Source organism: Paroedura picta, chromosome 9 (genome assembly GCF_049243985.1).
Source record: "Paroedura picta isolate Pp20150507F chromosome 9, Ppicta_v3.0, whole genome shotgun sequence".
Lineage (NCBI taxonomy): Eukaryota > Metazoa > Chordata > Lepidosauria > Squamata > Gekkonidae > Paroedura > Paroedura picta.
The window spans coordinates 53,882,733-53,895,371 of NC_135377.1; the positions used below are offsets into that span (position 1 = coordinate 53,882,733).

The 12,639-nt window shown below is 41.8% G+C and overlaps 1 pseudogene; it reads left to right on the forward strand.

Annotated features, from left to right (window-relative positions):
- The first annotated feature begins 8,050 nt into the window (after window positions 1-8,050).
- On the forward strand, window positions 8,051-9,417 carry LOC143844160 (coatomer subunit beta' pseudogene; annotated as a pseudogene).
- Window positions 9,418-12,639: the final 3,222 nt, after the last annotated feature.

A 12,639-nucleotide genomic window follows, 5' to 3' on the forward strand; every position in this document is an offset into this window, starting at 1 on the left:
CCTGGCTTTTCCCCATTGTTTTGCCCTGTTACTACAGTCAGTTGATCTGCCTCCCTTGGCTCCTTTTCATTGCCCTCAGCCTTAGACCCTATGGGTGGACTCATGACAAGTATAATGTCACTTGCACCCGCAGTGGCCACCAGATGACCAGAGGGAGTAGGAACCACACAAGAGATCTGTGTTTGCTCCACCCACACATAGTTCTCATAAGAAAGGGCAGCAATTTCTGCAGGAGTGTGCTAGGGACATGAATTTTGCAATTTTGCAAGCAACTAATTTATTGCTTCTAGAAAGCTACCAAATGAATAAGCAATACCCCGTTTGTTACTTTTAACTATAAATACCAACAATCACACATTCACAACCAGAAGCAGAATTTCCTGAAAACACAGTACCTCCTTCCAGGATTTAGTCAGAATGCCTGACAACGAATGGCTAGTTTCTAGTCTTCATATTGTTATTTGATAGTTGTTTATTTATGCACCGATATCAATGCCCATGAAGAGTTGAACACCGTTGCATGAAACATTCTCTTTGACCTCCACCTGTACCCACCTGAATGGGTATGAAGAAGTAGGAACACTGGACCCACAATGCTGATATTAGGACATAATCAGTGAAGTTTAGTTGTGGTCAAAATACCATCACAAGGCAGAAAATAGGACTCACCATTCACTTCAGCCTTTATTCAGTCAACAAGCAGAGGTTATTTGGCAGCAAATCCATGCACAGCTTTCAAATGGGATTCATGTTAGGTAAGTATAGGCAGTATGCAGTCTTCTCCCTCCCCTTCCCTCTTTGAAAGTACAGAAAATTACACTCTGTCCAAGTATACATAATGGTGTTTATAACCTAGACTATCAAATTTTGTAGAACACAGTGGTTGCATTCATCTTGCAACAGTGCACTTTCTATTTTCTTCAAATGCTCCCTTCGTAACATATTGAAACATCTATGCAAGAGGAAGTTTATTGTTTTACAGATAAATTATTTCCAGGTACAGATTATGGTGTTTTTCTCATTTGTATTCCACCTCCTAGTTCAGGCTCTACACTTGCTTTGAAATGCCTATTTGCCATAATTGTTGTCGGAGCTTTGAAATATATCATATATGTTGATCCATTATCCGAACTATCCCTTAGGCAACTTCTTATTTACTTTGTTAGAAGTAATAGTTTGACAAATTGCCATTCAATCTTTTTGACGTGTCTTTGAATTCAAGGGAAATGTATGTCCTGAAAAGACTTCTCAAGCAATTTTATGTGCACGTTGAATTTCTGTAAAGATTCAACATTTAAGGTAGCCTCTATAGAAGCTCTGGATGACTACAGCAGAAAACATATGCCATGAAGCCAGTGATCATGTTTCTCTTACAATATAAAGTGTATTAATATGTAGGAACAAGCTTGTTTAAAAATAAAGTCATTTCTATATAATTAAAGTCTCCCTACAACTCATCTAAGGCAATTCACATGCAAAAACTATATATACATTTCAGAGAGAAAAATGGCAAGTCTTGGCTTTTCCCCTTCATTCCTACTTCATTCCAGCATAGCCCAAGCTAGATCTACTGTCAAGCAAGAACTAGAGGACACAGTGTCAGTTTGACATCTCAGGTTCTCCAAACTTGCTTGCACCCCCTGGTTCTAGATTTATTCCACCCCCTGTCGAACATTTGTTTCACTTGGAAACTAAAAGCCAAATGAGGGCTTTCACACTAATAAGGGGCGATGTTCTACATCTGCAATTTTGGAGGGATGCTTCAGGAAAATTCCAAAAAACTGAGATATAGGCAGGGGGAGCTGGAGTCACTGGAGCATGTCCTATTCAGATGTCCATTTTACACATCACTCCATTCTAAAATTATATTGCCTTTGTTCTAGGAGGTGTCTGGCATTACTGGCCAGGGAAAAATCAAGTTCTTTTTATGGGAAGGGAATAGCACTGTCTGTATGCAGACAGCTAAGTTTTGTTCAACAGCCATTAGGGAATTATATATGGAAGCAAATTAATGCTATTTTCTGTAGTGATTTCTCCCCTCAGCTTCATCTGTCAGAAGATCAGGAACTTTAATATTATTTTTTTAATGTTTTATACTATATAGTTTGTATTCATTTTATCCAAGTTGACTGGCATTTTTCTGTATTTAATCATAAATTAAATTAATTTAAAACATTAATTTGGGAAGTATCTGCTAAGACAAATGTATATCTGAGTATGGACACCATATATTTGCACTTCTTCATCCATATTCTGCTACAACTAGACTTGGAATTATGCATAATACGCATACTACTTTTTCATATGTGAAACAGACCTGACAAATATTAATCTCTTATTTAATGGAATAACAAAATTAATGAGCCTACTGCAACTTGTAGAAAAAGACTTACTGTATTTATCAAGAACTTTTCCTTATGATGCCAAAGCTTTGCTCCCAGTTTGGCTCTTGGAAAATCATGCTGCTGGTCTGAAGTTGGCACAATGATTTTTTACTATTTGAACAAAACTCTATGGTAAAGTCATTGGTGAAAGGCCCCATCATCCTTTCCCCTGCTGGCTCTCAATGAGCCCATGACCAGAAGACAGGAAGACCTGGTCTCAATTCTTGGTTCTCCCCACCCCTCAACTCAGAGCATGGCATGGCCTACAGGAATTCTATATTTTCAGGAACAAAAAGTAATCTTATGGGGCTCAGTCCATAGCAGTGAATGAATCTGGGAGACTCCTCAATATCCAATATAAGATACTGCAATTTATGGATTTTTTTTCAATATATACATTTATGATTTGACTCCAGTTTTGCTCATAAGAAGTTCCAAATTTGCTCATATTTCTATTTTACTTCACCTTTTCTTCAACAATTGTACAGTGACACGTATACTTTTTTCACTTGTCATTGTCAGAACAAGCTTGAGAGGTAGATCAAGCTGACAGAGAATAACTGAGTGGCTCACAGTTAACTAATGATCTTCAAGGCTGACTGAGGATTTGACCCTGCTTCTCCCTAGTCCATTTATCTGTCTTCTCTGTCTTTTTAGAGCTTATCAGATTATGGTTGTCTCCACATTTTTTCAGGGTGCTTCTACCTAACAAAGTCAAATAACTACTTACTGTCTAGAAAGGGAAAGAGAACTATGTTATCATTTTACAACTTCCCTGCACATGACCTTCCTTGTCTGAAGAATATATTTAAACTTTTTAAAAAATGTACTCAAACATGTTCTATAGAATGGTATTGGGAACAAAGTGCACAATCCATAATCCTTCACTCCTGGATGATTCTTATAGAACCATAATTTCTCTGTATTGTAATTGGATAGAAACCTGTTGACTTGCAGGTGGCAACTATTCCAGTAACGACGCTACCCCAGTTTTATGGCATAAATTTGGCCGCAGCCGTTTATTAACAGAAACACACCCTCCAACTGAGGGTTGGCCCGATGCTAGTAAAGGGAAGCCTGACCCCCCGCAACAACACGGGAAGCAGCCGGTCGGGATCCAATGTTCGTCTGCCTCCATTGGATCTCCCAACCACCTGGCCTCTCGGGCCCCTGGCCTCCCAGATGGGTAGGCTGCGCCCGGTTACTGGTCGGTCCCTTTATGGGGACCCCCCTGCCTCGGGGATTCCCTTATGCAAATGGGACTCCCCACCAAACCAGGCTCCCTACTGAGCATCCCATGCGGCTGCGACATAATAAACAGGGAGGGTGGGAGGATGACTGTCCGGAACAGCGCAGCGCGAGGAATGGGGCCCCACGCATGCGCACGGCCTCTTATAGGCCGGCGCTCCATCCCTTTTTCACCCCCGCCACATGATGGGGCAGCCAACGTCACTGGGGCACGCCGCCTGGGCGCCCCTGCAGCGTCAACGGCTGCTGAGGTTTAAGCTGCGGCAGCGATATCTCAAGAGAAAACTCCATCACATAAAGAAGTGGAGAAGTAGGAAACAATGCTAACCAAGTCTACTTAAATGCAAGTCTCATGTTATTCACTGAAGCTTGCTTCCAGGAAATTGTCCTTAGAACTCTTTTCACGTATTCAGTTAGAATAGTTCTATCTTGACTCTCCAAACAATTTCTCTTATGCAGCTAGGAACAAATCAAAATGCTAATTGAATGAAATGACTGAAATATTTCACTAACATTCTTAATAATAATAAGTAATAATCAGTAAAAGCAGATGTATAAAAAGTATATAATATAAAATATTTTTAAAAACTAAGTGATTCAGTTCTCACTTATACTCAGAATTAAACTTTGTTGGTCTTAAAGGTGTCAGTGGACTAAAACTTAGTTTTCACATTTGTTGTTAATCCTTTTATTATCTGTATGCTATATTTCTGCTATCCACAGGCCTTGGCAACTGTGTTAGTCCAATTGTAGCTATAGTTATTGCTCAGTTACTTATTCATCTTTAAAGAGCCCTTCCTGGCAACTAAAACCACCCCCCTCCAAATATAAGGCTTGATGAAGTTAATATATCCAAAGTAGTGTGCATGCACACAGAAGCTTATACCTAGAATTAAACTTTGCTGGTCTTAAAAGTGTCATTGGATTCAAACCTAATTCCATCTGTGTTGCCACTGATCACTTTGAAACAGTTTATGTAAAACTAGCTAAGGAAAAGAAGACACTGGGAGAGCCCCAGACTCTAATATAATGAATGATACTCAGGGAAAGAAGCTGAGGGAAACTTGTCCTATCCTACTATATTCACCCCTGATAGACTCCCAACACTTCTGTTTCAGAATCAAGTTCTTTTAGTAGAGGTGCAACTCTGAGGTTGTAACAAATGGAATAAGACATAGGATTATCCTCTTGCTTTCCTCTCCCTAGCCAGGATCCTGGTCACTCAATCCTTGCATGAGAGGAAAAAATTCAGTTGGTGGAGCATGGAAATGCAGTGTTGGAGATTTTGTTATCATGCAGTTATTGAATGGGGAGACAGCATCCCTATGAATACCTATGAATGGGCTCGCAAATCTGGAAAGCACTGTACTATATCACAAACTGAACGGGTTTGTTTAGCTATTAAAAGTTCATAATGGTTCATGGAACACATAATGGGCATGCCATAAATCAAAAACTTAAACGAACTGCATTTTACCATCTCTAGTTATGGCTACAATAGTTTTAAGGCAGTGACTATGGCAGCTGGAACAGGTCTACCAAGCAGAGAATGCAGGACAGATGCATCAGATGCCATATGCTAGCACCATCCCTTTCAGCAGGTCAATGCCACCTAAATGTGCTTTAAATGTGATGTTTGTGAAGCTTCCTAAGCAGCTTTATGGTCAGTCATACAGCATCTTCTATAAATTGAGCAGATATACCTTTTCAGGGTAAAGTTCTAAGGGCGATTTTTTCACCCTCTGACTGATTCTCATTTAAATCAAGTCAAAGAAAGTTCAGAATAGGATATCACCAGTGTTGTATGGCAAAGGACTACCTAACAACTACCCCACATTTTACTTCACAATTACTTAAAATTCCTGTTTGTGTATAACATAGTTTAGGCCTCGCATTCTTTTGGATTAAACTTAATTGTAACTTAGTTCCATTCCCCTACTTTAAATTAACAATCCTAAAACAAATTCATCTAGTATAGAATAGTCATATTTCTAAAGCTTGGGGAAGATTTAATTTTAGAGTTTTTGCTGCATGTAATGAAAACAATTTATATGCAGCTTGGTATTAATTTGGGATTTGGCAAGAGGATTTTAAAGAAATTAATTGCACTATAATCAGATAATGAATTACATATTTATGTGGTGCCATTTACAAAAAAAAATCCTGTCAAAAACAAGTTAATTTGCAAAAATAAAAATGAATAATAATTCTTAGTGGTCTGAGGCTTAATTACTTTAATTAGTATGCTGAATCTGCATGAGAATGGTTCATCAAAGAAGACAATATTTCTGTTCCAGAAATTGGTATTGAAAACAAACCAGTAAAATGAGTTGCAACTAATGCCTAATTTTACAAAGAGGATGTAAGCTATAGCTTTGCAATTAGTAGGGGCTTGCATTACTGAATGTGCTCTTTCATGACTCAACTTTCAATCATTCCTGGTGAAAGCAATATATCATGTTCTAAATGCATGTGACATATTGTTTGGCCCTCACATCCCTTTGGAACAATTGTGAGGAAAGACAGTCAAATATCTCCAATTCAGGTCAGATTCTCTTCACCTGTTGGGAACAGGAGCTGGTTTTTCATTGATTGTTCTGCTGTTTCAGAACAATTTGCTAGATATATTACTTATTCAAACTGCACAAAACAGTGCCATTGGCAGTGTTACATTCATTTAGATATGGGCATGAACTGCAAAAATATGCTTTAGTTTGGTTCATGCCAAACTACAACCCAAACCACAGACTGAATTGCTTTGCTCACTGAAAAAGCAGTTCAGTTCATGGTTTGTAGGTCCAGCATACCAAATTTAACGGGACCACAGTCCTTTTAAATAGGGTTTTCAGAAATCTGCAGAAACAGCTGACTGGTGAGAATGCTCCTGGCAGCTCAGCTATTTTGGGCTTTCTTGTGCAGTCCTCATACAATTTAAAGAGACTGAACAAGAAAGCTGGAAAATGGGGAGCAGCTTGTCTGGGGTCAGGGCTGAACACTGCTTCAACAGGTGAGTTCCCGTCCACTGCCCGGGGATCCAGGAGATCCTGAGCACTCACCCACACTCTCCCACTTGCCCATGGATAACCTTAAATCTTGGACCTTCCAGTCGGAACTCAACCATGAGGCCTGTAGAGGAGGAGAGGCCTGGGTTAGAGAAGGGATATCCAGCTGAGGAGTTCCATGGCAAGATGGGAGAATCAGTCATGACTCCCTGTGCAGCAGCAGCAGGGCCACAGCTATGAGACCACCTGTGAAACAAGGAAGGTGGCATCAGCTGGAGAGTAGGTTGTTTCAGCCCAGGGGCTATGTGGGTTGTGCATCCTCCAGAAGCACTTGCAAAGCCAGGCCCAGCACCAAGCAGGACAACCATAGAGGGACCCAATCCATGTGGTCCTCAGGCTGGAGGAGACTCCTTCCGTATCATTCCTATCTTCCCCGCCCTGGGCTCTGGGGTGGGCCTGTTAAGTGAAATGCTTAATTAATTATCCTTTGATGCTGATCAAAATTGGGGAAATATCTATGCAAAAAGGGATAAATCATGAAACTAGTTTGCAGTTTTTATGAGGTAATTAATCCTTGTAGGAATCCATGGGAGACAAATACTGATTAATAATAAGGTGTATGCTTTATTTACAGCATAAGATTAAGCAGTACACTAACATTATGGGGAAGAGGGCAGCAAGTTTCATACAATTACCTTTCTTGCTCAGATGTAGAAGTTGGGTGCCTTGAGCGAGGGGTTCAGCGACATGAATGAAACCAGCATCCGAGTCAGGCGGTGGCAGAAGGAAGCGAGCATGCTGGGGGCTACAAGGAAGGGTTTTTGTACCCTTTCCTTAGCCATATATGTGGTAAAAGTCATGTAGGCAAAAAGTGGGCTTTGAACAAAGAGTGCAGATGCTCCCTTTGATATGGAACCAAAAGGTTGATTTGTACTTCTTTAGAGAGCAATAATGCTATTGGCAAGCTGGCATTAGGTTGGGTGGATAGGAAGGAGATTTCAAAGGTGAGAAGTTTCTTTTGAGATCTGCCAGTTTAATGGGGTGAGGGGGGGGAGTCAGGAAGGAGGATACTCTTTGAAGTTTCCAGAGCTGTGTGCCTGTTTCTCATGGCTTCAAGGATGCTAGGATTCTGGGTTCATGAGGTCAGTCAGTCATGCCAAGCTCCACTGATGCTTTGCAAAGACAGGTTGGCCTGGCTCTTTACCTTATGTCTAGGCCAGAGCAAATGTACAAAATCCATAGTTAAGAGTCTTGCTTGAAGAGCATGCAGGTGCTGTTCGTGTCCCATGATGAGGTCTGTTATTAGATGCTGATTCAGGGTTTCTAGAACCATAGAATACCGTCCAGAGGATCTGGTTGCCACAGATTATAATCCAGGGTCTGGTAACACAGGTTACAGTTCAGAGGTAGTGTTGCATGGGTTACAAGCCAATCTACTGTAACTGCTGCTGTGGTCTGTGGCTGCATTCCTGGGTTGTTACAGGAGCTGATGAAATGCAAGTCAGAGTTCTCAGTTACAAGATTTTAGGAAGAGTTCACATGTTTGAAGCACATTCAGATTACATCTGCTGTATTGCTATACATTCCATATAGTCTTTCATTAAAACCAGAAGTGTTAACATTATTGTTATTGCTAAAGAAGAGGGCGGGGGGAGGGAATGTTCTTGTTCTCAAAAGTTTGAAGGACACACTCATTATGTAATGCAGATTGTCATAAACTCTACCCAGTTTGCTACTGCCTCATTGGACAGGATGTTTGAGGTTTGACAGCTTGATTCTTTTTGACCCAATTTAACTTTGGAAGTTCATGAGAAGGGAGTAATTGTCCTGAATACTAAAGTGAAGGAGATAAATCTTATCTAATTTCGGGAGAAGATGGCCACCTTGTTAGGTCTTGGGATTATGGGAATTAAATTTCTGTACAAACTCTGGAAGGACATGCACAAAATGTGTCCTGTGTTAGCTCTCAGCCTGAGCTTCCTATAATCAGACATGGAATTATTCAGATCTGGCAGTCAAGCACATACCATCCGGAAAGGACACTGAACTATGACACAGAGTAGGTGCGGGATGTGACAAGCATGAGAGAATCATACAATGGGGTTCTGGGGTGTGAGGAAGGAAGCCTGCAATGTTTATGGATGCTAATGGAATGACTATTTTGTGCAAAAACTCAGGAATTCAGCAGCCTAAGATTAAGGCAATGGGAGACACTATAATCAAACATGACGAGAGACTGCTTCTCGCTGTGAAAGATAGGGGCAACTGTGGAATATATCCACAGACAATTCAGCACAATTCTAATGGGTGGTATGTAGCAGTATGCGAATATATCAATTATGTGGCACTATGGCACTGAGAAACAAGGGTTTTGATTCTGCTTAGGGGTTTGCATAGGCACATGATTATTCAGAGTGTGAAATCAGGGAAAGCAACAGCAGTAGTAAGATATTTTAAAACGTCAAAGAGAAGAAGTGTTTTAAGCCTGACTTTGAAGAAGGAGGTACAGTGGGTTCTTACTGAGTGTAGGATCCATCAATAGTTGGGCATCTTATGACTGGGAAAATACGAAACTGGTACACAGAACTGAAATCCCACCCAAGCACATTTTCTAGTCTGACTCTGGTGGTGGACTTATATAGCCACAGAAGAATCATTTTGAAACATCTTTCTGGAAAGTTGCATTAGCTCCGGAGACACACAAAGGAGTCATTGAAGATGGCATCAAAAAAGTCGTTGAGGTCCTTGATGAAATGCAACAGATTGTGAACACAGGATTATAGGTAAAGGTAAAGGTATCCCCTGTGCAAGCACCGAGTCATGTCTGACCCTTGGGGTGATGCCCTCTAGCGTTTTCATGGCAGACTCAATACGGGGTGGTTTGCCAGTGCCTTCCCCAGTCATTACCGTTTACCCCCCAGCAGCAAGCTGGGTACTCATTTTACCGACCTCAGAAGGATGGAAGGCTGAGTCAACCTTGAGCCGGCTGCTGGGATTGAACTCCCAGCCTCATGGGCAAAGCTTTCAGACGGCTGCCTTACCACTCTGCGCCACAAGAGGCTCATAACAGGATTATAGGTGGGAGACTTTATATCACTTTGGTGAACAGGCAGTACTAATTTGGAGGGAAATGGTCACTATTGCACACTTAGACAGGACAACATATTTACTAGGGTACATTCCCGAAGACAGACTTTTTTTTGTTCAATGTGATTCATAGCCATACATTTTTATGTGTGAGCATAGAAACCAAGTTACAAGATATGTGGTTCTAATGGTTCCATTTGGATACACATTATAAAATGTGCAATTGAGTTATTTAAAAATATATCAAGCATTATTTCCAATGGTTTCTGTCTTGACAATTAAGTCAAGGCCTATGTTTTTAATGTATATTTTTGGTGTACTTTGTTTAGTCCATTTTCAACACTGTTCTTTCTCAAACTTTGTGGTACCTGATTCAATTGTTGGGCTGGATTTGTATACCTTTTTGTTGTTGTTGTATTTCTCTTTACTGAGGGTTCACTTGAGCCAGCTGCTTACACCAGGGGGACCTGAATGGGTGCTTCTTTCATGCTGGGCATCAGAGTTCATGGTTTGTGAAGTGATGTTTACAAACTGGAGAACTGCCATTAACTCCACAAATGCTGATGCATTAAATGTAACTTCAAGGTGGATTTGTGAAGAAAGTTAAGCACCTGATTTCATGAAAAACAGCACAGATCCATTTAAATAGCTTGGAATAATTTTGTAACAGTATAATTACATAACAGGAACCACATTTGGATCCCCATGAACCACTGCCCCTCTGACAAGCCAGCTATGTTCAGACCTGTGGGTCTCTGAAGCTGCAGGCACACAAGAAACCAGACCTTTTCTTAAAATAATAGGAAAAGGTTTATTACATAACAAAAGAAAAAAAGAAATAATATTAAGCAACACAGTCTGCTTGATTAAACAGCACAAAACAATGAAAGCTGACTTTTCTAACACATTGATACCTTTCATTAGATGACAGAGTCACAGGTTTTCAGAATCCAAAAACAGAAGCTTAAGCATTGTCCATACCTCTGTCAAGTAAACCCTATTATATAGCTTATTAGATAATAGATGCCTCATCCTGTTTGAGCATTGGCTTGCACTGTGTAATCTGCCCTGTCTCATTAGAATCACTGATTATTTTTTAAAATGAAAATAAATAAATACATCTGTAACCACTCTCCAGGAGCGGTATAAATAAAACAATAAGGGCCCTCAAGGAGGGCCCTGTCCGGGATAATGAAGGGTGCCCACTTGCCCCTTCCCCTGGAGTGACAAATGGGGTGCCCAATCGGCAGGTGTGAAGCACCTGCCGATTGGCCCCTCTGGGTGTCAATCCAGTGACAAGCGACCAATTGGTCGCTGGCCCCAGAACTGATGAGTTGGGAGGCGCAAAGTGCCTTCCGACCTGCCCACTCTCCAGCATGTGCCTCTCGGGCAGTGCGGCTGCCTGCGACCATGCTGCCCAGGCGGCAGGGGAAGGCTGTGGCCTGGGGGGTGAGGGGGGCCAGCAACCTTCAGCGAGGGGCTCACAGGAGCTCCGCGCTGAAGGAACGAGGGGTGGGGGGTGGGGCCGCCTTTGGCGGGGGCTCACAGGAGCCCAGTGCTGAAGGAACGAGGGGGGGCAGGGCTTCCTTCAGTGTGGGTCTTGCAGGAGCCCAGCGCTGAAGGAACGAGGGGTGGGGGCAGGGCTGCATTCAGCACGAGGCTCGCAGGAGCCCCACGCTGAAGGAACGAGGGGTGGGGGGCAGGGCTGCCTTCAGCGCAGGGCTTGCAGGAGCCCCATGCAGAAAGAATGAGGGGTGGGGGTAGAGCTGACTTCAGCGCAAGGCTGAAGGAACGAGGGATGGGGGGCAGGGCTGCCTTCAGCGTGGGGCTCACAGGAGCCTGGCGCTGAAGGAACGAGTGGTGGGGGTGGGGGTGGGGCTGCCTTCACAGCAGGCCTTGCAGGAGCCCAGCGCTGGAGGAATGAGGGGTGGGGGGCACCCTCCCATCACCATGGGGTTCCAAGCCCTGCGATGAAGCTGGCAGCAGCTGGGAGGAAATTTGTGAGGGGGGAGAGTGGGGGCCAGGGAGTGGGGATGGGGCCAGCCATTTGGGGGGGCCTCCCACAACCACCCAATGTCCACTAGCGCCCGCTATATTTCGGATAAAGTGGGCTTAGTCTTAAATAAATAAATAAATAAATAAATAAATAAATAAATAAATAAATACCTACCTATCTACCTACCTACCTACTGGTAATACATCATCGTCTGCTTTGGGTCCCTTACCTTGGGAGGTTTTAAAAGATTCTAAGAGAAGGGATACAAGAGTAGTCAACCAAAACAATATATACAACCAAAACAATATATACAGAGTTTGCAAACCATATCTTTCATGCATATGAAGGTAACTACAACATATAAGTGAAATTTTTGCTCCTATAGGCATTTTCACACTCTATATTTTATGGTATAAAAGAACATTCCCTTCAAGTATTTCTAAGGTACTTGTGCTACTGCTGACAGGGGGAGAAAAGATTGGTTGGTCCCGCTGTGAATGACAGTGAAATATTATTTCATGTTCACACAGAAGCACACAGGAAAGCTAAATGGGCAGATTTAGAAATGGAGAACAAAACTTTGAGAGGCTACAAATGAAGACGACTTATGTTTCAGCATGAAGGAAAAAGAGCAATATTATCATTCAATCCCCTATACACTTCCTATCCAAACACTTAAGCTTTCATGAGTTTGCCAGAATTGATCCAAATAGTCCTTGGTCAAGCATAATAAATCAAGTATTTAGTAATATGATTTGGCACATCTGGAATGTAAATAATTTCCAGTTATTTGAGGCATTCAACTTGTCTGAAAATAATCCCATGAGCTGTACTGTGTTGCCAATATTAAAATGAAGCACCCAAAAACTCTGTTAGAAAACAAACATCTGTTCACATTCAAATTAATTAGTGAATAAAGCAG